General features: G+C 35.8%; 2 protein-coding genes across 13 annotated transcripts in view; one reads left to right on the top strand and one right to left on the bottom strand.

The window, feature by feature from the left end:
- fog (folded gastrulation) overlaps positions 1-24,816 on the top strand; it is a 423,880-nt gene that overhangs the window by 227,067 nt on the left and 171,997 nt on the right. For 2 of the 12 annotated variants that reach the window (XM_073976865.1, XM_073976864.1), the window contains exon 2: positions 11,441-11,473. The exons of the other annotated variants lie outside the window; for them this stretch is intronic. The gene's annotated coding sequence lies outside the window, so the exon portion shown is untranslated. The remainder of the gene's footprint in view (positions 1-11,440; positions 11,474-24,816) is intronic. 12 annotated transcript variants of the gene reach the window in all.
- LOC141398983 (uncharacterized) overlaps positions 1-24,816 on the bottom strand; it is a 438,842-nt gene that overhangs the window by 346,535 nt on the left and 67,491 nt on the right. The gene's annotated exons all lie outside the window — the stretch shown is intronic.

Raw genomic sequence — 24,816 nt, 5'->3', positions numbered from 1 at the left:
TTATGGAGTCGTGGATTTTTTAAAAAAACATTTGAGAACCTTTGCAATATTTTAAAATGATTTTCAGAACTTTGGAGTTTTCTTAAATAATTTTAAAAGCCTTTTAGAATTTTTAAAAACAATTTCAGGACCTTCGAAATTGTTTAAATAATTTTCAGAGACTTTTAAGGAGGCGTGGAATTTCTTAAGGCGTAGAGTTTTTAAAAATAAATTCAGAATCTTTGACATTTTTTTAAATAATTTTCAAGCCCATTTTAAATTTAAAATAATTTTCAGAGCCTTTTAAGGAGACGTGGAATTGCTTTAAATAATTTTCAGAGCCTTTTAATGAGGCGTGGAATTTCTTAAAATAATTTTCAGAGCCTTTTAATGAGGCGTGGAATTTCTTAAAATAATTTTCAGAGCCTTTTAAGGAGGTGTAGAATTTTTAAAAATAATTTCAGGACCTTTGAAATTTTTTAAATAATTTTCAGACCCTTTTGATTTTAAAATAATTTTCAGAGACTTTTAAGGAGGCGTGGAATTTCTTAAAATAATTTCAGAACCTTTGACATTTTTTTAAAAATCTTTTCAGACCCTTTTGAATTTAAAATAATTTTTAGGGCCTTTTAAGAACGCGTGGAACTTCTTAAAATAATTTTCAGAGCCTTTTAATGAGGCGTGGAATTTTTTAAAATAAATTTCAGATCCTTTTAAGGAGGCGTAGACTTTTTAAAAATAATTTTAGACATTTTACATTTTTTTAAAATAATATTCAGACCCTTTTGAATTTAAACTAATTTTCAGAGCCTTTTAAGGAGGCGTAGAATTTCTTAAAATAATTTTTAGAGCCTTTTAAGGAGGCGTAGAATTTTTAAAAATAATTTCAGGACCTATGAAATTTTTTAAATAATTTTCATTCCCTTTTGATTTTAAAATAATTTTCAGAGCATTTTAGAATTTTTAAAAATAATTTCAGGAAGTTTGACATTTTTTAAATAATTTTGAGACTTTTTGATTTTTTTTTTTAATAATTTTCAGACACTTTTAAGGAGTCGTGAAATATTTTTAAATAATTTTCAGACCCTTCTGAATTCAAAATAATTTTCAGAGCCTTTTAAATAGGCGTGGAATTTCTTAAAATAAATTTCAGAGCCTTTTAAGGAGACGTAGAATTTTTAAAAATAATTTCAGGACCTTTGACAATTTTTTAAATAATTTTCAGACTCTTTGGAATTTTTATAATTATTTACAGACTTTTGGAATTATCTAAAAAAATTTCAGAGCCGTTTAAGATTCTTTTAATAATTTTCAGACCTTTTTAAAGAATTGTGAAATTTTTAAAAACAAATTTTAGACCCTTTGGAATTTTTTTTAATAAAATACTCATAATTTTGGAATTTTCTGAAATAGTTTTCAGAGCCTTTTAAGGAGCCGTGGAAGTTTTAAAAATAATTCCAGGACCTAGGAATTTTTTTAAAATAATTTCCAGACCCGTTGGCATTATTTAAAATAATTTTCAGAACCTTTTAAGAAGACGTGGATTTTTCAAGCCCTTTGAATTTTTTTAAAATAATTTTCAGACTTTAGGAATCCTCTTAAATAATTTTCAGAGCCTCTTAAGTTTTTTTTTAATACTTTTTTTAATAATTTTTAGACCCTTTGGAATTTTTTTAAAGTACTACTCAGACTTTTGGAATTTTCTATAATAGTTAAGGAGGCGTGGATTTTTTAAAAATAATTCCAGGACCTTTCAAATATTTTAAAATAATATCCAGACTCTGGAATTTTTTAAAATAATTTCCATATCATTTGGAAATTTTTAAAAAATTTTTAGAACCTTTTAAGGAGACGTGGAATTTTTCAAAATAATTTTCAAGGTACAAGTTTCATTAGGGGCAAGTCCATACTTCCAGAGAAAGTAGCCTGAAATTTGCAAAAAAAAAAAAACCCGCGACACCGTGTGAGGTGGTTGGAACGCAAGATAACCCTCGAACGGATCTGCCGATTCGGTCCAAAATTTGGCCTTAGTAATAATTTGTCCAAACATGGTTTAAGATCGAAGATAAGCCATATCGGTCCACTTCCTTTAAGTATCTCCTCCGCAAAACTTTTGATCTTTAATCCTAATCAACATTTTTGTCGGTTCATACATCCAAAATTTTGAAAACGTTTTTTGGAAAAAAAACAGAATTTTTTCTCAATATACACAGGCTGAGGGTATATCTCTGTCAGCAAAGCTGACTGATACTTTTTTACTTGTTTAAAGTTATTTTCAGATCCTTTTAGGAAGGGTGGATTACTTCGATATGTTGTTAGATCTCATTTAAAAAAGACGTAGATATTTGGATTTTGTTAGATCTCATTTAAAGAAGGCGTGAATTATTTCGATATTTTGCTTTTTTTCATTTTAAGAAATCGTGGATTATTTTGATATTTTGTTAGATCTCATTTTAAGAAGGCGCAGATTATATCGATATTTTGTTAGATCTCTTTTTAAGAAGGCGTGGATTATTTTCTTTTTTTTCTGAGCCCCTTTAAGGTGGCGTAGACTATCAAGAATTTTTTCTAAGCATCTTTAACGAGGCGTGGACTATCAAAATTTTCTCTAAGCATATTCAAGGAGGCGTGGACTATCAAGAATTTTTCTAAGCAGCTTTAAAGAGGCGTGGAGTGTGAAGAATTTGTTCCTAAGCCCCTTTAGGGAGGCGTGGACTATTAAGAAATTTTTTCTAAGCACCCTTAAGGAGGCGTGAACTATGAAGAATTTTTTCTAAGCCCCTTTAAGGAGGCGTGGACTATGAAGTTTTTTTGCTAAGTCCCTTTAAAGAGGCATGGACTCTGAAGATGTTTTTCTAAGCACCTTTAGAGCATCTGATTACCTTTAAAAAAATCTTAAAACAGCTCACGGGTGTTTTAAGATTTTTTTCTGACCCCCTTTAAGGAGGCGTGGACTATTTCAAGAATACCTGCCTAAATTGGATAGATATTTTACATGTACAACCTTCCCATATTTTCCAGGTCTATCTGTACTTCCTCTTTTTTAGGTTTGTTTTTTTTTCTTCTTCTTCCTAGACATTACACATACAGGTGGTGGTGTCTTGTCTCATATTATGAAAACAAAAAACAAGAAAAATAAATAAAATATTGTTACGTTGTCCGTCCGTCCGTCCACCCATTACTTCTTGTTATTCATTTTTATCTACTTATTTTATTTTATCTATAAGTCAGACTTAATGGTGAAGTTCTGGTGTACTTAGATTTATTCTATGGTCTATGAGTTTTCTTTAACAAATCAAATAAAAATTAAAAAAATACGTGGGGTTCCATATATCCCCTCTCTCACTGTTCTTCCTCTTTTACTAAGAAATTCTACTTTTTTCGCTTTTCACGCATTAAATTCTTAATTCATTTTTTTTTCATTAGAGCTGTGTTTTATGACCATTTTTTTGTGATGGACAGTCAAACTGACACTCTCTGGTAGAGCTACAATGTGTGTGTGTTTGTTTGTGAAATGAAGAATTGAAGCAGAATATGCTGAGACTTTATTTGATTTGGCTGAATGGTTGGCTGGCTGGCTGACTGGCAGGAAGCAAATAAAATAGTGTCTTGCTTTGTTTTTGTTGCTAGTTTCACCTGTGACTACATTTCATTTCATTGGATGGATGGTTGGGTGTTTGGACTCACTATTTAGTTGGCAGACTTCGTTCTTTTAGGTGTACGGTTCTGTCTTGCACCCCTTTTAGAATTTTGTGAGTGCAAGTGTTTTTTCTTCTGTCTTTACAAATTAAACTGAAAAGTACAACAGGTTGTTTTTCTGGCTATTTATACAATTTGGTTTATCTGTCCATTTGATTGTCTGGTTCTCTGGTCTTCTTCGGCCATTAGTTTATTGGGGAGTATTTTTTCGTTTGTCTATTGATGTAATAAGCATTACTAATTTTTGTATTTTTGTAGACTTATATTCTATTCCAGCTGTTTTTAAAGCATAGAAAATTGCTTAAGCTTTTTTGGTTCTTCGCCTTTGTTTTGTTGTTATTGCCATTAAGGTTCTTGTTCTTTGTTTTCTTTAGCTCAGCTTCTTGGCCAAGACCAAAGAAATGGTATCGAGTCCTAAGTTCGAATCAATGTTAGTGCTACTACGTTTAAATCTGAATCTGTGTTTGCCATGAAAGGAAACAAAGTTAATAGGTTTAGTTTTCATTCTTTTAAAACCTTTCTTTTATAATGGTGTATTCTTTAGCAGCAGTTTTTTTCTCTTTTAAGAAGATTACATCGTCATTGAGTTTGGTTAGGTAGTCATGCCATCTTCTTCTTCGTCGCACTGGGACCTACCCGAATGCCAAGATTTTACCTTAGTAAATGATAGTTGGTTAGTTTGCTATAGTCAATATAATAATTAAAGTGAATGGTAAATCTAAGCTTTTGCCTATTAGTTACAGATTGTCTATTCATTGTTAGGCCATGGATGGATATGATGAAGAAAGAAAAATAAACTAATGCCTGATATTTTAATCATGATTATGTAATGGGATTTCCATTGCATTTTTATTGGCCTAAAGCATGGCTCTAATGCAATTTAGCTTATAAACTTAGTTTGTTTATTGATGTGCCAATAGCTATTATATAATATTAAAATGCATTCATCTCTAGTAATAAAACAAGTTTTCTAAAGTGAAGTTGATAAATGTGAGATCATTAAATGAATCGCTTTATCATCAAAAGGGGGGAATTCACATGACATTGAATGGAGGTCTTTGTTTAGTAGTTGGGTAAAGCTTAGATGCTTGTGGGATGTTTATTAGGAACATAATTAAATAAAGTTAATGTTTATCATGCAACAACCCTTCCCCTAAGCTATTAGTAATATGCAATTAATCTGATCGATTGACCGACCTTAGAGATTTTCGAAAGCCAACATCACATTTTCAGCGCTTGAAAAACCCCTCTTAGTTCTACAGACAAACATATGTATGTACATACAGACTTGTAAAGAAGCGAGGATTTTTTAAAATAATTTTCAGAACATTGGAAAAGTACGTGGAAATTTTTAAAAAAAAATTCAGACTCTTGTAAAGAGGCGTGGCATTTTTAAAATAATTTTCAGACCCTTTGTAGGGGCGGGGAATGTTTTAAAATAATTTTCAGACCCTTGAAAGGAGGCGTGGAATTTTTTAAAATAATTTTTAGACCCTGTATAGAGGCGAGGATTTTTTTAGAATAATTTTCAGACTCTTGTAAAGAGGCGTGGAATTTTTTAAAATAATTTTCAGAGTCTTGAAAAGAGGCGTGGAATTTTTTAATATAATTTTCAGAGTCTTGTAAAGAGGCGTGGAATTTTTTAAAATAATTTTCAGAGTCTTGTAAAGATACGTGGAATTTTTTAAAATAATTTTCAGAGTCTTGTAAAGAGGCGTGGAATTTTTTAAAATAATTTTCAGAGTCTTGTAAAGAGGCGTGGAATTTTTTAAAATAATTTTCAGTGTCTTGTAAAGAGGCGTGGAATTTTTTAAAATAATTTTCAGAGTCTTGTAAAGAGGCGTGGAATTTTTTAAAATAATTTTCAGAGTCTTGTAAAGAGGCGTGGAATTTTTTAAAATAATTTTCAGAGTCTTGTAAAGAGGCGTGGAATTTTTTAAAATAATTTTCAGGGTCTTGTAAAGAGGCGTGGAATTTTTTGAAATAATTTTAAGAGCCTTGTAAAGAGGCGTGGAATGTTTTAAAATAATTTTAAGAGCCTTGTAAAGAGGCGTGGAATGTTTTAAAATAATTTTCAGGCCCTTGTTAAAAGGTTTGGAATTTTTTAAAATAGTTTTCAGAGCCTGGTAAAGAGGCGTGAAATATTTTAAAATAATTCTAAGAGTCTTGTAAAGATTAGAATTTTTTAAAATAATTTTAAGAGTCTTGTAAAGATTGGAATTTTTTAAAATAATTTTCAGACCGTTGTTAAGAGGCGTGGAATTTTTTAACATAATTTTCAGACCCTTGTAAAGAGGCGTGGAATTTTTTAAAATAATTTTCAGACCCTGTAAAGAGGCGTGGAATTTTTTAAAATAATTTTCAGACACTTTTAAAAAGGTTTGCAATATTTTAAAATAATTTTCAGATCCAGTAAAGAGGCGTGGAATTTTTTGAAATAATTTTAAGAGCCTTGTAAAGAGGCGTGGAATGTTTTAAAATAATTTTAAGAGCCTTGTAAAGAGGCGTGGAATGTTTTAAAATAATTTTCAGGCCCTTGTTAAAAGGTTTGGAATTTTTTAAAATAGTTTTCAGAGCCTGGTAAAGAGGCGTGAAATATTTTAAAATAATTCTAAGAGTCTTGTAAAGATTAGAATTTTTTAAAATAATTTTAAGAGTCTTGTAAAGATTGGAATTTTTTAAAATAATTTTCAGACCCTTGTAAAGAGGCGTGGAATTTTTTAAAATAATTTTCAGACCCTGTAAAGAGGCGTGGAATTTTTTAAAATAATTTTCAGACCCTGTAAAGAGGCGTGGAATTTTTTAAAATAATTTTCAGACACTTTTAAAAAGGTTTGCAATATTTTAAAATAATTTTCAGATCCAGTAAAGAGGCGTGGAATTTTTTAAAATAATTTTCAGATCCTGTAAAATGGCCTAAGAGTTGTTTAAATAATTTTTAGCCCCTTTAAAAAGGCGTGGAATTTTTTTAAATAATTTCTAGACCCACTAAAAAGGCGTGCATTTTTTTAAAATAATTTTTAGCCCCTCTAAAAAGGCGCTGAACTTTTTAAAATAATTTTCAGACTCTTGAAAGGAGGCGTGGAATTTTTTTTAAGTTTTTTTCAGACCCTTGTAAAAAGCTGTGACATTTTTTAAAATAATTTCTAGACTCTTGTAAAGAGGCGTGGAATTTGTTAAAATAATTTTCAGACCCTTGTAAAAAGGTGTGAAATTTTGTAATATAATTTTCAGACCCTTGTAAATAGGCGTGGAATTGTTTTAACATCATTTCCAGGCTCTGTATAGAGGCGTGGAATTCTTTAAATTTTCAGACTCTTGTAAAGAGGCGTGGAATTTTTTAAAATAATTTTCAGACCCTTGTAGAGAGGCGAGGAATTTTTTAAAATAATTTTCAGACCCTTGTAAAGAGGCGTGGAATTTTTTAAAATAATTTTCAGACCCTTGTAAAGAGGCGTGGCATTTTTTAAAATAATTTTCAGACCCTTGTAAAGAGGCGTGGCATTTTTTAAAATAATTTACAGACCCTGTAAAACGGCGTGGAAGTTTTTAAAATAATTTTCAGACCCTTGTAAAGAGGCGTGGCATTTTTTAAAATAATTTCAGACACTTGTAAAAAGGCTTGCAATATTTTAAAATAATTTTCAGACCCTGTAAGAGGCGTGGAATTTTTTAATAAAATAATTTTTGTTTGTTTTGTTTTAGTTGAAGATTCAATCATATGATTGTCTAAGTCTGGAGTTTCCCCCATTGGCTTAACTTCATCACTTTCCTCTTTGCAGAGAAAAATGTTTACAAAACGCACTGACAGCTTGCAAAATTTACTGATCGCTACCAATATCATGATTTCATCCCGGCGAAGGGAATTATCAATTGGCTTTTCAGTTTTTGAAATGATGATTTTTTAGTGAAAACCTGAACTCTTTAAGCATCGAGTATTCTCATGTTAATGAGAATGATGCTCACTTTTCGGCTTTCCCAAAAAACACCAGAACAAAATATTTGCAAGCTGACAGCACGATTCAACTAAGAAATCATCGATTTCTGTTAAGTTGAAATAACATCAACACAGTTACCTGTGAGTATGTCGTTGGAATTTTATTTACAAAATTCCGTTTTGCGCGAGCCTTCGCTGTTTTTTGTTTGTTTTGTTTTAGTTGAAGATTCAATCATATGATTGTCTAAGTCTGGAGTTTCCCCCATTGGCTTAACTTCATCACTTTCCTCTTTGCAGAGAAAAATGTTTACAAAACGCACTGACAGCTTGCAAAATTTACTGATCGCTACCAATATCATGATTTCATCCCGGCGAAGGGAATTATCAATTGGCTTTTCAGTTTTTGAAATGATGATTTTTTAGTGAAAACCTGAACTCTTTAAGCATCGAGTATTCTCATGTTAATGAGAATGATGCTCACTTTTCGGCTTTCCCAAAAAACACCAGAACAAAATATTTGCAAGCTGACAGCACGATTCAACTAAGAAATCATCGATTTCTGTTAAGTTGAAATAACATCAACACAGTTACCTGTGAGTATGTCGTTGGAATTTTATTTACAAAATTCCGTTTTGCGCGAAAAGTGAGCATCATTCTCATTAACATGAGAATACTCGATGCTTAAAGAGTTCAGGTTTTCACTAAAAAATCATCATTTCAAAAACTGAAAAGCCAATTGATAATTCCCTTCGCCGGGATGAAATCATGATATTGGTAGCGATCAGTAAATTTTGCAAGCTGTCAGTGCGTTTTGTAAACATTTTTCTCTGCAAAGAGGAAAGTGATGAAGTTAAGCCAATGGGGGAAACTCCAGACTTAAAATAATTTTTTTTAAAAATAATATATTTAAAAAATGGTGAGATGAGTTCTCCTCCCGTCAGTTCTGTTATTTCTGTTATTCAATCATTTTCAGACCCTGTAAAAGGCGTGGAATTTTTTTAAATAATTTTCATGCCCTTTAAAAAGGGGTGGAATTTTTTAAAATGGTCTGTAAATTATTTTTAAAAATTCGACGCCCTTATACGGTGTCTTAAAATTATTTTAAGAGGCGTGGAATTTTTTAAAATAATAAATAATAAAAATTATTTAAAAGAAAAAACTGAAAAAGCTGCATTTTTTAAAAAATGGCATAGATCCTCTAAAGGAGGCATAAGATATATTCTGCTCCCGTCAATTCTGCTATTTCTGTTGATAGTTTGAGTCGTTAGTAACACCATTCGGAGGTCCCAATGAAGTGTCCTGCACTCATTATTAGGAGTCATTTAGAGCCTGTTCGTGGGGAATATCTGTTTATACCCTCAGCCTTTAGGCTAAAGAGGGTATTTACACTTTGATACGACCAAAAATGTGCCTCATCGAAATAATGGTTTTAGAACCCAAGTATGTTTGTACGATATCCGTTTCAGACAATTTTGAGTAGATCTAGCAATGTCCGTCCGTCTGTCTGTCTGGCTGGCTGGTGCGAACGATAACTCTCGAACGGATCAATCGATTTGGTTCAAATTTTGGGTACCGAAATATTTTGTCCAGATTCGATTAAAGTTCGAAGATGGGCCATATAGGTCCACTCCTTCAGATACCTCCCCCACAAATGTTCAAAAATTGTCGCAAAATTTGTGCGCACGATAACTCTTGTAGGGAATAACCGATTTGGTCCATACTTTGCACATCGTGTAATTTCTACCAAACTTAGGTAAGGTTCCAATATCGACTCAATCGGTCCACTCCTTTGGGTACCTCCCACACAAAATTTCGGAAAAGTTCAGTTTAGGACCTGGTCTCGAATCGCTTTGATTTTTGTTTACGCAAGTTGTATTCGCCGTCCCCTATACGACGCTGTAAGTTTCATTGGGGCAAGTCCATACTTTCTGAGAAAATAGCCTGAAAGTTACAAAAAACCCTATGACACCGTGTGTAGTGGTTGGAGCGCTAGATAACTCTGGAACGGATCTGCCGATTCGGTCCAAAATTTGGCTTTCGTAATTTTTTGTCCAAACTTAGTTAAAGTTCAAAGATGGATTGTATCGGTCCACTCCTTTCGGGACCTCCCCCACAAAAGTTCGAAAATGTTCGGAATATTTGTGCGTACGATAACTCTTGAAGGAAGTAACCGATTTGGTCCATACTTTGCACATTATGAAATTTCTACCAGTCTTAGATGAGGTTCCAATATGGACTTAATCGGTAAACTCCTTCGAGTACCTCCCACACAAAATATCGGAAAAGTTCAGTTTAGGACCGGCTCTCGAATCGCCTTGGTTTTTGTTGTAACATCTTGTATTCAGTGTCCCCTATACGAAGGTACAAGTTTCCTCAGGGGCAAATCCATACTTCCTGAAAAAATAGCCTGAAAGTTGAAAAACAAACCCTATGACACCATGTTTATGGTTGGAAGCGCAAGATAATTCTCGAACGGAAATGCCGATTCCGGCCAAAATTTGGCTTTCGTAATATTGTTTCCAAACTTAGTTTAAGTTCGTAGATAAGCCATATCGTTCCACTCCTTCAGGTACCTACCCCACAAAAGTTCAAAAATATTCGGAAAAATTGTGCGCACGATAACTCTTGATGGGAGTGACCGATTTGGTCCATACTTTACACATTCTCATAATATCTGCCAGATATAAATCAGGTTCGAATATGGACTATATTTGTCCACTCCATCCGGTACCTCCCACACAAAATTTTGGATAAGTTCACTTTAAGACCTGCTATTGAATCACTTTGATTTTTGTTGAAGAAACTTACATTCGCTGCTTCAAGTACGAAGGTAAAAGTTGTTTTAGGGGCAAGTCCATACTTCTTGAGAAAACAGCCGGAAGGGTGTAAAAACCCCCTATGGCACCCCCATGGTCTATGTCGGTCCATTCCTTTAAGTACCTTTTCCGCAAAATTTTTGAACTCTAATCCTAATCAAAATTTTTGTCGGTTCATACGACCAACATTTTGAAACCCCCTAAATACATAAGTTTTTTTTGTGAAAAAAGTGTTTCAATTTGCACAGGCTGAGGGTATACTCTGTCGGCAAAGCCGACTGATACTTTTTTACTTGTTTTATAAACGATTTTATTTGATCTTATGTAGAAACTCATCATGCTATGATACAGGGATATGAGGTTTTATAAAAGTCATAACCCTAATGAACACCCGTTAGATTTGCATAGATTCTTGTCCACTTTAACTGCGTAACGTAGACAGTAGAAAGTTCTTGAATATCCAAAAAATATGCAAATTTTATCTTCTCCCGTTTTTCATATAAGTTAAGATTCAGGGCGATTATCGTGGATTTTCAGGCCCATTGACGCCTTTATACAGTGTAATTATTCATTGACCTTAGGTCTTAGTTGTTTCGCTAGTACCATTTTTTGCCGAAGGAAGACAATTTATTTCTCTGTTATGCCTGATGCGATGAATAACCACCAGTGAAACGATTGTAGCATATTGGTTAGATCAGTGTGGACTTCTCTAGATATCACTTTTTCAATATAAACTCCTTGGGTCACCCACCATAGCTCAATTAATTCATTCTATTATTTCTCATTAATTGAAACATTGTGTCGTATTTTTTTTTTTTTGCACAAATTCAATGAGTATTTTGTCCACCTTGTCAGATGATTAACCAGCTGGTTCCACATATTATCAGTGTATTTCTTCCGGTCTTGAACAATTTGGATATTATTCCCCATAATGTTTGCATTTATAATTTGATTTTAATTGTTTTTATATTTTAATATAAAATAATTTATTTTGTGTGCTTTATTTCAGGTGAGTGTCATTGGATGTTTCCTTAAATGTTCCGTAAGTACTTGAGGTATTAAAAAAACAGATCCTTTTACACTATAGGTGACGAAACAAAGAAACTAAAGCATCCTTATAGATACATATACTATTGGAGGAAAAGGACTCCGAGTTAGCATACATTGAATATGAGAAATTTGCTACATACATTAAATTCTTCTTTACTTTCTCTACGAATTTACCTGAAAAGAAGAAGAATAGAACAAAGCTAAATTAATATAATTATCTTAAAATTATTTTTATTTATATTAGATATTATTTTTAAATATTAACATATGTGTAATGTTCTACAAACAATTGCCATTAATATATTATACGTAGCAAATTTATGGTGTTAAAAAATATTTCAAAATTAAAAATATCCCCCAAAACTTTTCCACAACAATGGAAATAATTAATAATTTGTGTAATGAAAATATTCAATTTTTCATTTCACCAATACCAACAGACAAACAAACAAAATTGTCTTCTCCGATTTGCATTACCACCATCGGTTTACAATAACAAGTGATTTGTTGTTTACACCAAAATATTTAAAAATCACAAAATTTGACAGTGAAATACTTCATCTGGTCAAACTAGCAGTCTGTTTCCATTTCCACTGAAATCTGTCAAGGTTTCGTCGCTACGTTTGTTTGCAGCCTTTCCATGCAGCCGCGGAAAAAATAATAATCACTAAGAATCCCATTGGAGATGTCACAGATTGTTTATCGCATCATTTCAAGATATGAACGACCGTACATACAGATGTGTTGATATTTCGCGCAAAAAATGTGTTTACACAAGTGGGCGATTCTTGGTCAGAATACAATATCGAGATAACGTTACAGGGTAAAAGACAGCGGCAATTTTTTTTTGCAACAAGTCAAAAGAGTTGCGAATGAAAATAAACCCTCAATAGTCGAAGAGAAAGAATAACAAAGCAAGACAAAAAACACTTCCCAATTCAGAATCAGGGAAAATCTTATTATAGTTATCAGCAGAGTTTCCAACTAAGATTAGAATTTGTAAAAAAAGTTAGGTATTTATACGGAAAGAAAGAAAAATATTCAAATATCATCGAACCTAGCTTTGACATGTTTTGAAAAAACGAAACTTGAGATCGGAGTTTAAAAATCTTGTAGAGTATAAATTATTTTTTACCTTCAGCCTTTAGGTTAACGACTGTATATATCCTTTGATAGGATCAAGACAGTGCCTCGTCGAAAAAGTAGTTTTTGTCGCCAAGTATTTTTGAACGAAATTCGTTTCAGACAATATGAAGTCGATTTAGACCTGTCCGTCCTTCTGTCTCTATGGTTGGAGGGCACTATGAATCTCGAACGGATTAACCGATTTGCTCCAAACATTGCACCTTGAAATATTTTACCAAAACTTAGATAAACATCTAATATGGGCCATATCCCCATTTATTTCCACCAAAAATCCCGACAATGCACAGTGGTCCCACTTGTATGGAAAAGAGTGCCAAAAATAGTTCTAATACAGCTACCGCCTCCAAATTTTAAACATAGGTTTACAACAAGCCAAAAAGATAGAAAACCATTTTTAGTGGATATAGGTCCACATTTCGGTATAGCTCCCATAGAAAGGTACCGCCCGATTTGTGGTATTTTGACGATTTTGGCCAAATTAACCAACCGATTTGGATGTTATTTTGCATTTTGGGTTCTGAGTGAATAAACTACAACCCTGCAAAAAATATTCAATGTAGGTCCACGTTTAGGTATAGCCGCCATATAAATGTACCCTCAGATTTTCGGTATTTTGACAATTTTAGCGAAATTTTCCAACTGATTTGGCTGTAATTTGGCATTTTGAGTTATGAGTGAACCAAATACCTCTATGCAAAAAATGGTCAATATCGGTCTACGTTTAGGTATAGCCCCCATATAAACGTACCTCCCGATTTTCGGAATTTTGACGATTTTACCCACATTTTCCAACCCATTTGGCTGTAATTTTGCATTTTGAGTTCTGAGTGAACAAAATACCTCCTTGCCAAAAATGTTCAGTATAGGTCCAAGTTTAGGAATAGCTCCCATATAAACTTACCTCCCGATTTTCGGAATTTTGACTATTTTACGGGCGTGGTATAAGAGGTTTAACATAGCGGGTGGCAGATGGGGGCAGCTGGACTTTTTTTAGTCGTAAACTAGAGACTTTTCCCTGCATTCTAAAAAAAATTTCGAAACTCACAAATGCTCACAACATTAGTAAAACTCAACCTAAATTAATAGTAATTATATTAAAATAGCAGAAAAAGTCATTTATTAAGAATTTATTTTTAATGAAGTTAGAAAACGAATTATGAATTTGTTTTTTTTCGTAAAAATATTGCCAATGCCATCGCCTATAAGTTTCATTTTGAAAATTGCACATTTACCTCTCCAATTTTTTATAATTTTACTCATAACCTACGAATGCTTTGCGGATGTATTTTTCGTTTTTAAGGGCTCACATACAAATCACAACTTCTTCGACTTAACTTGGCGTATAACCGCTGTTAATTTACAAAAATAAGGCTGGATGTTAAAAATTTAATATGTTTAGAGAATATTTATTTCAATCGCAATAAAATTTGTCGCCATCACTTTTTCGATTTTTGTCCACGGGCGGAACCACTGTGCAATGGCAACTCTTCTTCTATTAATGCTGTCATCATTGTATTGCCATTGATGTCCATGGGCTTTCCGTGACAAACTTTTAAAAGTTACTTCATCTTCTTTGTCAATAGTATTGTGTACTCATGTTATTGTTGATCGTATTGTTTGTTGTTATTTTCTTCTCATGTTGTTGTAAAGCATATTAGCTGCTACTTATGGAAGTAATAAAACTAAAGTATACTACAAACTAACTATTGCTACCATTAATGGCAGATGCTGAAGTAGCTGACAATAGGAAAAATAACAACAATAGCCGAAGCAGCAGGGCCCCAGCAACTTTAACTTCTACTGCAATTGCTCTGAGGCGCTGTGATGCACCAAACGTCCAATATTTACACAAATGTTGGTAATAATAATATTTTCTAAGACTCTTGAGCCTGAGAAAACGCCACTCTTTTGAACATAAAAGTTTTGTTGTTGTTGATTGTGTTGATGGTTTTTTTTTTTGCATCTTTGCAATTTCTCAGGAATCAGCGAAGCGACAGTAACCAAACAACACCAACACTATTTACCACTGAGAACCACCGTCAGTCAGCCAGCAGCAACACGTTCATGAAACGTTCACTGCGGCGAAAAAAAAGAAACAACTGTGCCTTGTCTGTCTGTCCTTTCATCCATCGTCAATGTTTTATTGGCAACTCGTGTGACCCAGCAGTCAGCAGCCCAGCATTGAATTGCATGTTGAGAACTTTGTAGATACTTCTACCGTTTTTTTGTTTTTCGCAAACAAACTATGAAGCAAACAAAACAACAACACAAAACTGAAATGAAAACAATAACAACAGTCTTGTGAAACTAAAACCTAATATGTTGTCTTGGTTTGGGGAGGTCAGTGCAAATTGAATTTGGGAGGATGGTTAGAGAAGTGGGGTTAAAACTGTGCACTATGGAAAGATTAAAATTATATCGAAAGTAAGCCCTTCTCCGATAAGCCTAAGAGAATTCATGAACTGATGCCGGAAGTGGGTACATCTCAAAGGCTTCTTTGGACTCTTTCATGGGTCTGTGGTGCTGCAGACAAGAGCACGGGCCCCTGTGAGTGTAAGTTTTTTTTGGGTCGGAAGAATAATAAGATCGCAGTGGTTCTGGAAACTGCCAAGATAGAGTTGCTTTACGTATAAAACCCGCCGTTAAATGCGTGTTCTCCAGGTTACAGGCACAACATTAGCCTGCTTTGGAAGATTATAACCGACTGGTCTTAGGAAACTTTAATTGTTATCATGAGTTGTGGCATTCTGTTCTCGGTCGTTAAGGGATATAGCGCTGGTAGAGCAGATTGATAGCTCTACGTTTTGCACGGTCAATGAGGACGAACCCACCAGAATTAGTGGAGAATGCCACACTTCGCCAGATGTAACCATCGTGTCACCTGGTCGGACAAATGACGTTACCTGACAACCCGTCGCTTCTCTTCGGTTGCACCATTTCTCCACAGTTGTCACGCGATGTCATCATCTTTCAACGCTGAACTTTCTTCAATCATGGGAAAGTTAATTGACTTACTTTCAGAGATTTCACTAGTCACCGCTTCAGAGATCTGCCCTTGTCATGTTTGGGTAGCAGAGAGGACTTTCCGAGACATCATAACTACTACAGCCGCTCGTGTTATGAGCTTCGTCGAGCTAAATCAGTGACCCCAGAGTCAAGGAAGCTGATACTGGGAGTTCACATGTTGGTTGGTGAGCATAGGCTGAATAATTAAGTCACTTAATCATCCGAAGAGTTGTAACACTGGAGCCGGAATAAGTGAATTGTGGATAATGCTAAAGTCACTCTCGAACCCTGGGAAGAAGGAAGATAGGACATAAGTAACGTTTGGCTACGTGGCAAGTGTCACTGTACGCCAGATATTACCATCGTGTCACCTGGTCTGACAAATGAGGTCACCTGGCAACCTGTCGTTTTACTTGGATTTCATTACATTTGAACGCCGCTCTTTACAGGTAAGTCGTAAGAAGTGGAGCCGGAATATGTGAATAGTGGGCAACAGTTAAGTAACTATCCAACCCTGGGAAGAAGGAATATAGAACATCAGAAACGTTTGGCGATGTTACGCTGACTGATCCCAAGCGAAGCGCAAACTATTTTAATCTACAGTTCGTCGAGCACCAATTGTCGGGGTAGGGCAAAGAGAAGAATACTACTTCGCATTAGATTTCTTCCTGCCGAGGAGAAACCACCACAGTTGTTTCTAGCAAAGACTCTTGAATCATTACTCGCCCCAGCGTCAGTTGTCGATCTTCAGCATGGGCTCCGTAAGCAGCTCAGCACGCCATCTCCGCACTAGTTTTTCGAGGACTTAACCAGAAAAAGCCATGCGATAGGATAATGTTGGTGGGCTACTTATCGAAAGCCTTTGATACTTGGAAGCATTCTACGTTGTTTAAGTACAGTAGAACCTCGATAATTTGTTATCCAAGGGACCGGGAATTTTATACGAATTATCGGATTTCGATGGTGGATCGGGGTTAAAATACGAAGCAAATGACAGCTTATTCGAATTACCGAGTGTTTCGATTTATTGAGGTACGCATTATCGCGATTCTACTGTATATTGAACGGGTATTCTGCATCCGGCTAAGTTTGAAGTGTTGGATAATCATCATAAAATGTGTGAATGTCAGTCGTACGTGGATTACAGGAACAAGAAGTCCAAGACCCTAAGGTACGGCGTGATATCTCTGAAAATGTTTAACCTCTAGCTCTCCTGTATTCCACCCCACTCCAGACGGTACTGAGATCGTTACTCTTTGGAAAATACATATTTTTAGCGCGGAAAAGTGAGGTTTTTTCCCGCAAAAAATGTGTAAATATCCCCAGCTAAATCTACGGCCACTCTATTCACCACATGGACTGCGAAGTTGTGGACTGAGCTGGATGCAATGGCAGCAGAATTCCGACCACGAACTACCCCAAGATTGTAGGGGTAACATTCAACAGCAGGTAGGTATCTGCGACAAGCTTAGATGTAAGAACAAGCTCATAAAGTCCCTAGTTGGCAGCATTTTAGTTGCAGAAAAATAAACTTTGCTGACCACATATAACGCGTTAGCTCGGTATGTGGCAAACTATTTAATGCCAGTGTGAAATATATTTTAAAAAAATATTTAAAGTTGCCGAATGCTGTCCTGAGACCTTTATCAGGGTGTCTTCTCCTGTCTTCAGTGTACCAGTAGATACAAGGAGACAAAGATTCTTACAGTATTGCACAGCTACACAATGGCATTCTCTCGTTGCAGTACTCTCTCGGGTGTTATCATGAGATCCATCCTAATCACCATGTTGTGGATAGGACCCTCCTACCTAGACATGTTAGATGGGATCTTCATGATCTAAAAAGAGAGCTCCAACGTCACATAGAGAATCCATAGATTAGCAATTCTATCATACAGCTTTTAGTACCATTCACACAGATGCTGTTTCAGTTGTCATAAACAATTATCATGTGAATGCAGTCCTCGGAGTACATCCCCCATCTATCGTTGCTGAGGAGCGTCAGCTCCCACGACAAACCACAGCAGTTTTGGCTCAACTACGCTCGGGATAGTGGTCTATATTCCTATAGGGCAACGATTGATGACACTGTGTGGAACATCTGGCCAGAATGCGCCACAGGCCTACACAATACCTGACCAACTGACCTGTCAAACCTGCTTAACTAACTCCAGTAGAGCCACGTTCCAAGATCTGCAGGTAGACCCATATGCTAATACAGACTATTAACAACTTTTGAGCGAGAAGTGTGTGAAGGAGTGACCTTCCAAGATGAAATTGGACAATCGTATTGGAGTTATTATCACGTCCGATTAAAGTTTACTTTTCCAAATATTTGCTTTCCACGGATTGGTATATCTACCCTTCGGAAATATTTCTCTTTTCCGCTGAACCTCCTTATCGATTGTAAAAGCCGGTTGCCGTCTCCGCTTGTTCTTCTTTAACCTTCATATTAGTTGTTGTCGTTCCTTTTAATAGATCGAACTTTCTATTATAATGAACTAAAAAGAATCAGCGAATCATTGAATTGAACTAGTTAGTTCATGGACTATACAATCTTCGTGACATACTCTCAGTAGTAACATTTACGCAGTCGGTTTCCCATTCGGGTTTTCATTAGGTAGAGTGGCCCATATGTCGCCACTCTGTAGGCATTTGGAGCCTACCCTAGTTGTTTTGCAACCGTGCGCCGCATTTTTGTACCTCATTTCTGATATTGTTAACTTTCTTATCATTCGTTTGCAGTTTTCAATATGGTTCAGTTATTATTGAATAAATATAACCTACTCGACTGGCTGCTCCTTTCAGTGAATCTTTCAATTGAACTACTGACTATGTTGACTTTAGAATTATCATTATAACTCGACTGATCTATTTAGTAAATCTTTCAATTGAACTGGTTAGTTCGTCACTATACTATTCCCAGCCGGTTTCCCATTCGGGTTCTCATTGAACAGAAAACTTCAATGTGGGTCCAAATTCTAACATTTCTCCCATATATCCCCATCATTTGCTGGCAGTTGCAGTCTCCCCAGTTGTTCTGCAATCGTGCGGCGTATTATTGATTGTCATTCCCGATAGTTTTTATACCCTACACCACTATGTGGTAAGGGGTATTATGTGTTAGTGCATTTGTATGTAACATACAAAAGGAAGCGAGATAGACCCATAGTTCCTTCTAGGGATATACATAGAATCACTTTCTGAGTCGATTTATGCATGTCCGTACGTCCGTCCGTCCGTCCGTCCGTTCGCAACATACAGGTCGCATTTGTTGGCCGATTTCGCTGAAAATTGGGGAATACCATTTTTTTAGCCGTCGGAAGATCAAATTCGAAGATGGGATATATCGGTCCACGTTTTGGTATAGCCCCCATATAACGGTACCCCCCGATTTACGGTATTTTGACGTTTTCAGCTACATTTTCAGACCGATTTGGCTATAATTTGACATTTAGGGTTCTTAAGGGTCAATAAACATATATATGACAAAACTTGTGGACATAGGTCCACGTTTTGGTATAGCCCCCATATAACGTACCCCCCGATTTGCGGTATTTTGACGTTTTTAGCTACATTTTCAGACCGATTTAGCTATAACTTGACATTTAGGGTTCTTAAGTGTCAATAAACTTATATAACAAAAGTTGTGGACATAGGTCCCCGTTTTGGTATAGCCCCCATATAACGGTGCCCCCCCGATTTACGGTGTTTTGATGTTTTTAGCTACATTTTCAGACCGATATAGCTATAATTTGACATTTAGGGTTCTTAAATGTCAATAAACTTATATAACAAAAGTTGTGGACATAGGTCCACGTTTTGGTATAGCCCCCATATAACGGTACCCTCCGATTTGCGGTATTTTGACGTTTTTACCTACATTTTCAGACCGATGTAGCAATAATTTGACATTTAGGGTTCTTAAATGTCAATAAACTTATATAACAAAAGTTGTGGACATAGGTCCACGTTTCGGTATAGCCCCCATATAACGGTACCCCCCGATTTACGGTATTTTGACAGTTTTAGCTACATTTTCAGACCGATTTAGCTATATTTTGACACTTAGGGTTCTTAAGTGTCAATAAACTTATATAACCAAACTTGTGGACATAGGTCCACGTTTTGGTATAGCCCCCATATAACGGTACCCCCGATTTGCAATGTTTTGACGTTTGTAGCTACATTTTCAGACCGATGTAGCTATAATTTGACATTTAAATTTATTAGGTCTATAAATAAATGTACCAAATTATATCGAAATCGGTTCAGATTTGGATATAGCTCCCATATATTTTTCCGCCGATTTGGCGTATTTGCTGCACCAAACACGCTATATACGTCCGATTTTGATGAAATTTTGAATGTGTAACTGAATTCGGTCTCAAAATAAATGTCCCAAACTACATCGAAATCGGTTCATATTTGGATATAGCTCCCAAATATATTTTCGGCCGATTTGACGTATTTGCTGAAAACACGCTATTTACGTGCAATTTTGATGAAATTTGGAATGTGTGACTGAATTTAGTCTAGAAATAAGTGTAACAACTTATATCGAAATCGGTTCAGATTTGGATATAGCTCCTATGTATATTTTCGCCCGCTCTGTCTAATTTTGATGAAATTTGGGATGTGTATATATATGTATATAAATCAGTTCAAATTGATACATATCTCCTATATTTTACATATTCACAGTGGTGTAGGGTATCATATAGTCGGCCCCGCCCGACTATGATCCTTTCCTTACTGGTTTTATTTTGTTGTCATTCCCTTGTCCTTTTAGAATTGCTCAGTGGATCATGTCTTACAGTACGTTTACATTTACGAAATCGAGTGGATTTCAACTCCCAATTCCTTTGCGTATACGTCAAATGAAATCTCACCTGAAATCCATTGGATTTCATTTGACGTTTAAGCAGTGGAATTGTAAATTTAAATCGAGTGGATTTCGTAAATGTAAACCTAGCATTAGCTTTCACCCTAGTTGTACGAAAAAATTCGACTGCTCTTTTCAGTAAATCTTTTAATTGAACTAGTTGCTTCGTGGAATATGCAATTTTAATGGCATAACCTCAGCAGTATTACCAAAACCGGTGCCTCTTTCAGAAAGAGAACCTAAATATGGATCCATATTTCATAATTTCTCCCATATGTCGCCATTTTATAGGCAGTTACTGTCTTCAGTTGTTGTGTACTCGTAGTATTGCGCCGTTTCGCTTCTGATATTTTAAAGTTACTTATCATTCGTTTGCCGTTTCAGTGTCAAAACTTTAGACATTCGCACTTAGTGAATAAAAAGGACCAGTTCAACTGCTCTTTTTAGAGCAGTTATTTGTAGACTAAATAATGCTGATGACATAGCTTCGACAGTAACATTTTCTCAGTTGATTGTGTCTTTAGGTTTGCATTTGGTATAAAAACTTAAAGTTATATATCTCTCCGCTTTATAAATACCGTATAAGAAACTTAAAATGCTCCCATACAAATTCCTCAACTGTTCTACCTACCCCTTAATCTTTCACACATACAATTTCATATGCATATATAGAACACCCATACCGTTTCAAAGTTAACAAGTGGTCGCGAAGTAGTATTTTCTCTCTCCCTACAATTCCCTTTAAAATTTACACTTTCTGTGTTTCTATTTCCACGATGGCAATGTTACAAAGTTGTTATTGTTGTTTTTTCCATCTGTTCCTTTTGTTTTAATTCAGCGCCTTCTTTGCCATTAAACAACGACAGCAAATGAGACATACTGATGGATAGCTGGACAGCTTGACTAGCTATTGGCATTGCTGTTGCTGCTGCTGGGTGATGTTCTTCTTCTGTTTCTGCGCTTTAATATTGATGTGCGAACGAATGTATCTAATATTAATCCGTCAAGTTGTTCAGTTGTGTCATCATGAACCTGATGGATTCTCTTTGAATGGCGCGACAGGCACAACACATAACCATAAAACACAAAGCCGGTGCTGACTGCATCAGCTGCCATTTGATGATACTGATGGGTGATGGGAATTTACGCAAGCGCGCAATTTATTTGAAAGAGAACTCAATATCAGCATGCGGTCGGCGTCAATTTATTTATTGAAAAAAAATGTTGTTTTGCTTTTTTGTTATTGTTTGTTTTATTGTTGTTATTGCTGTTGTTTCTCAGTTTCATAAAGGTTATTGGGTGGTTTTTTGTTAGAAATATGACTTTGAAGTTTTGAATATTTTAAACTATTGTTAAATGATTAAATTAAAATTATAAAAAAACAAATGATGATGTGTTGTTGTGAAATTCTGAAATTCTTTTTAAAGGTAGATGAGAATGGCGCTAAGGTTTAGAAAAATGATGTCACATGTGAATATTATGATTAAATTAAAAATAAATCAGTAAAGAATGATAAATCATCTGTTTACTCCTAAAAGTATGCAAAAGACTTGTTTAAAATGAAATGAATATTACGATAGATTGCCACGTGATCAAATAAATAAGGTGAAGAGTTACTGGTAACAACCGCGATTAATTCACAATAGCGATGAGCTGCATCTGCTATACAACGATATCAATATAGTTAAACGTATCGAGATGCAGCGATTGCGTTGGCTAGGCCAAATATTAAGAATGAGCGAAGATGAACCCGCTAAAAAGGCGTATAAATTAGAGCCACATGGCGGTGCACGCACAATTGGCAGGCCAAAGAATAGATGGCGCAAACAAGTTGATGAAGAGATGACAAAGCGCGGTATTCCAAAAAGCAAAGCACTAAACAGAGAATTGGAGATCTTTTCTTAGTTCGGTCTATGGAACAAATGTTCTGTAATGGGCCAGCTATGTAAGTAGACCTGCAATGACCAAGATCTATTTACCAGGTCTACTTACTTAGCTGGTCCATTACAGAACATTTGTTCCATAGACCGAACTAAGAAAAGATCTCCAATTCTCTGTTTAGTGCTTATTCTTTATTCTTATTATATGGCCTAGCCAACGCAATCGCTGCATCTCGATACGTTTAACTATATTGATATCGTTGTATAGCAGATACAGCTCATGACAGATATTCACCTTCAACGCAGATCGGTCCGTAGATCTTTCGAAGAATTTTTCTCTCAAACACGCCAAGCACTGCCTTATCTGCTTGTGCAAGTTCCCAGGCTTCGGAACCATACATCAGCACGGGTAGTATCAGTGTTTTGTAAAGCGTTATTTTTGTTTGACGAGTTGTGGCTTTGTTTTTAAAGTGCTTACTTAAGCAAAAGTAGCGTCTGTTGGCCAATACAATTCTTCTTTTTATTTCACAACTGATGTCGTTTGTTGTGTTTACGGCGGTGCCGAGGTAGACGAAGTCTTTTACTACCTCAAAATTATAGGAACCAACTTCAACAGTTGGTAAACTCAATGGACGCATTTCGCTTCAACACCATCAGCTTGGTCTTCTCGCCGTTTACCGCCAGACCAACTTTAGCAGATTCTCCTTCGACCTTCATAAAGGTATTGGTTACTTCTTTTACTGATAGTCCCACGATGTCTATATCATCAGCATAAGCATGTAACATGTGGCTATTGGTGTAGATTGTGTCACTTATTTTGACATTTGCCTCTCGTATAACCTTTTCTAGCAGGATGTTGGAAAGATCACACGAAAGGCAGTCTCATTGTCTGAAACCTCTTTTGGTACAAAACTCTTCGGAGAGGTTCTTTCCTATTTTAACTGAAGATCGTGTGTAAGTTAGAGTCATTTTACAAAGCGGAATGAGCTTTGCGGGGATACCAAATTCAGACATGGCGTGGAATACCTTTGAACGTAGCGGGCTGTCGAAGGCTGCTTTATAATCGACAAAAAGGTTGTAGGTGTCGATCTGCATCTCTTGGGTCTTCTCCAGGATTTGCCGTAGGGTAAATATCTGGTCAATGGTGGACTTGCCAGGTCTAAAGCCGCATTGGTATGGTCCAATTATCTCGTTGAACATAGGCTTTAGTCGTTCGCACAATATCCCTGACACTATCTTGTAGGCGATAGGGAGAAGACTTATGCCCCTATAGTAGGAACATAAAGTCTTATATTCTGGTTTATTGCTGTCTTTACCTCATCTTGGCCGGGTGGTATACATTCAATACCATCTTCTGGGATTGGAACTGTGGTATCTTCGTCGACTTCGCTACTATTGGATACCAACAGTTTGGAAAAATGTTCTTTCCATATCCTTGGCACACTATCTGTATCAGTTACCAAATTACCTTGCTGGTCTCTACAGGAGGACGAGCCAGTTCCAAAGCCATCAGTTTGATGTTTCACTCTTTGGTAGAATTTTCGGACTTCATTCTGTCCCCTGTCATTCTGTCTCTCTTTTTTCTTCGGAAAATACGTTTCTCCTCTCTCCTTTTCTCCCGATACCTCACTCGTGCGCAACGCGTTCCTACTGATTGTAAAGTAGCCCTATATGCTGCATTTTTCTATTCGGTAGCAGCACGACACTCCTGGTCATACCATGGATTCCTTGGTGGAGGTCTCTGGTATCCAAGTACTGATTTTGCGGCTGTTTGCAAGGAATGGACAATGCTTTGCCATTTTGCTGATATGTTATCGGGACGAGGAGTGCTTTGATTAAGCAGTTGGACCAGTTGAGTGGAATATGCTGTGGCTATCTATTTTGATTGCAGCTTACCGATGTCCAACTTCTGGTATGTATCTTTGCTGCAACAAGGTAGTGGTCCGAGTCTATGTTTGCACCTCGGAACGATCGTACATCCAATCGCTTGATGCATGTCTTCCATCTATCATAACGTGATCAATTTGATTTCTTGCCCTTATGAATATCGAGATGCTTAAATCTGGTACTGCTAAGTACTATGTTGCTGGCAGCTGCAAAGTCTATCAGCCTCATACCATTGTCAGATTTTCACTGTGGAGACTGAATTTCCTGACTGTTTGGCCAAAGATATTCTCCTAAACAATTTTGGCATTAAAATCGCCTGGAATAATTTTAATGGCATGGGCAGGGCAACGGTCATAAGTTTCTTCTAAGCGCTCGTAAAATATATCTTTGGTCTGTTCGTCCTTGTCTTCAGTGGGAGCATGGGCGCAAATAAAACTGATGTTGAAGAATTTTGCTTTTGAACGAATTGCAGCGGTCTTTCATTCACTGGGGTGAAGCTGGAGTCCAGATGTGTTAACTTCCGACCAACTA

The sequence above is a fragment of the Musca autumnalis genome, unplaced genomic scaffold (assembly GCF_047663935.1).
Source record: "Musca autumnalis isolate F117 unplaced genomic scaffold, ASM4766393v1 scaffold_3, whole genome shotgun sequence".
In the NCBI taxonomy this organism is placed as follows: Eukaryota; Metazoa; Arthropoda; class Insecta; order Diptera; family Muscidae; genus Musca; species Musca autumnalis.
The sequence above is the reverse complement of the archived record's forward strand: the minus strand, read 5'-3'. Positions and strand labels throughout refer to the sequence as shown.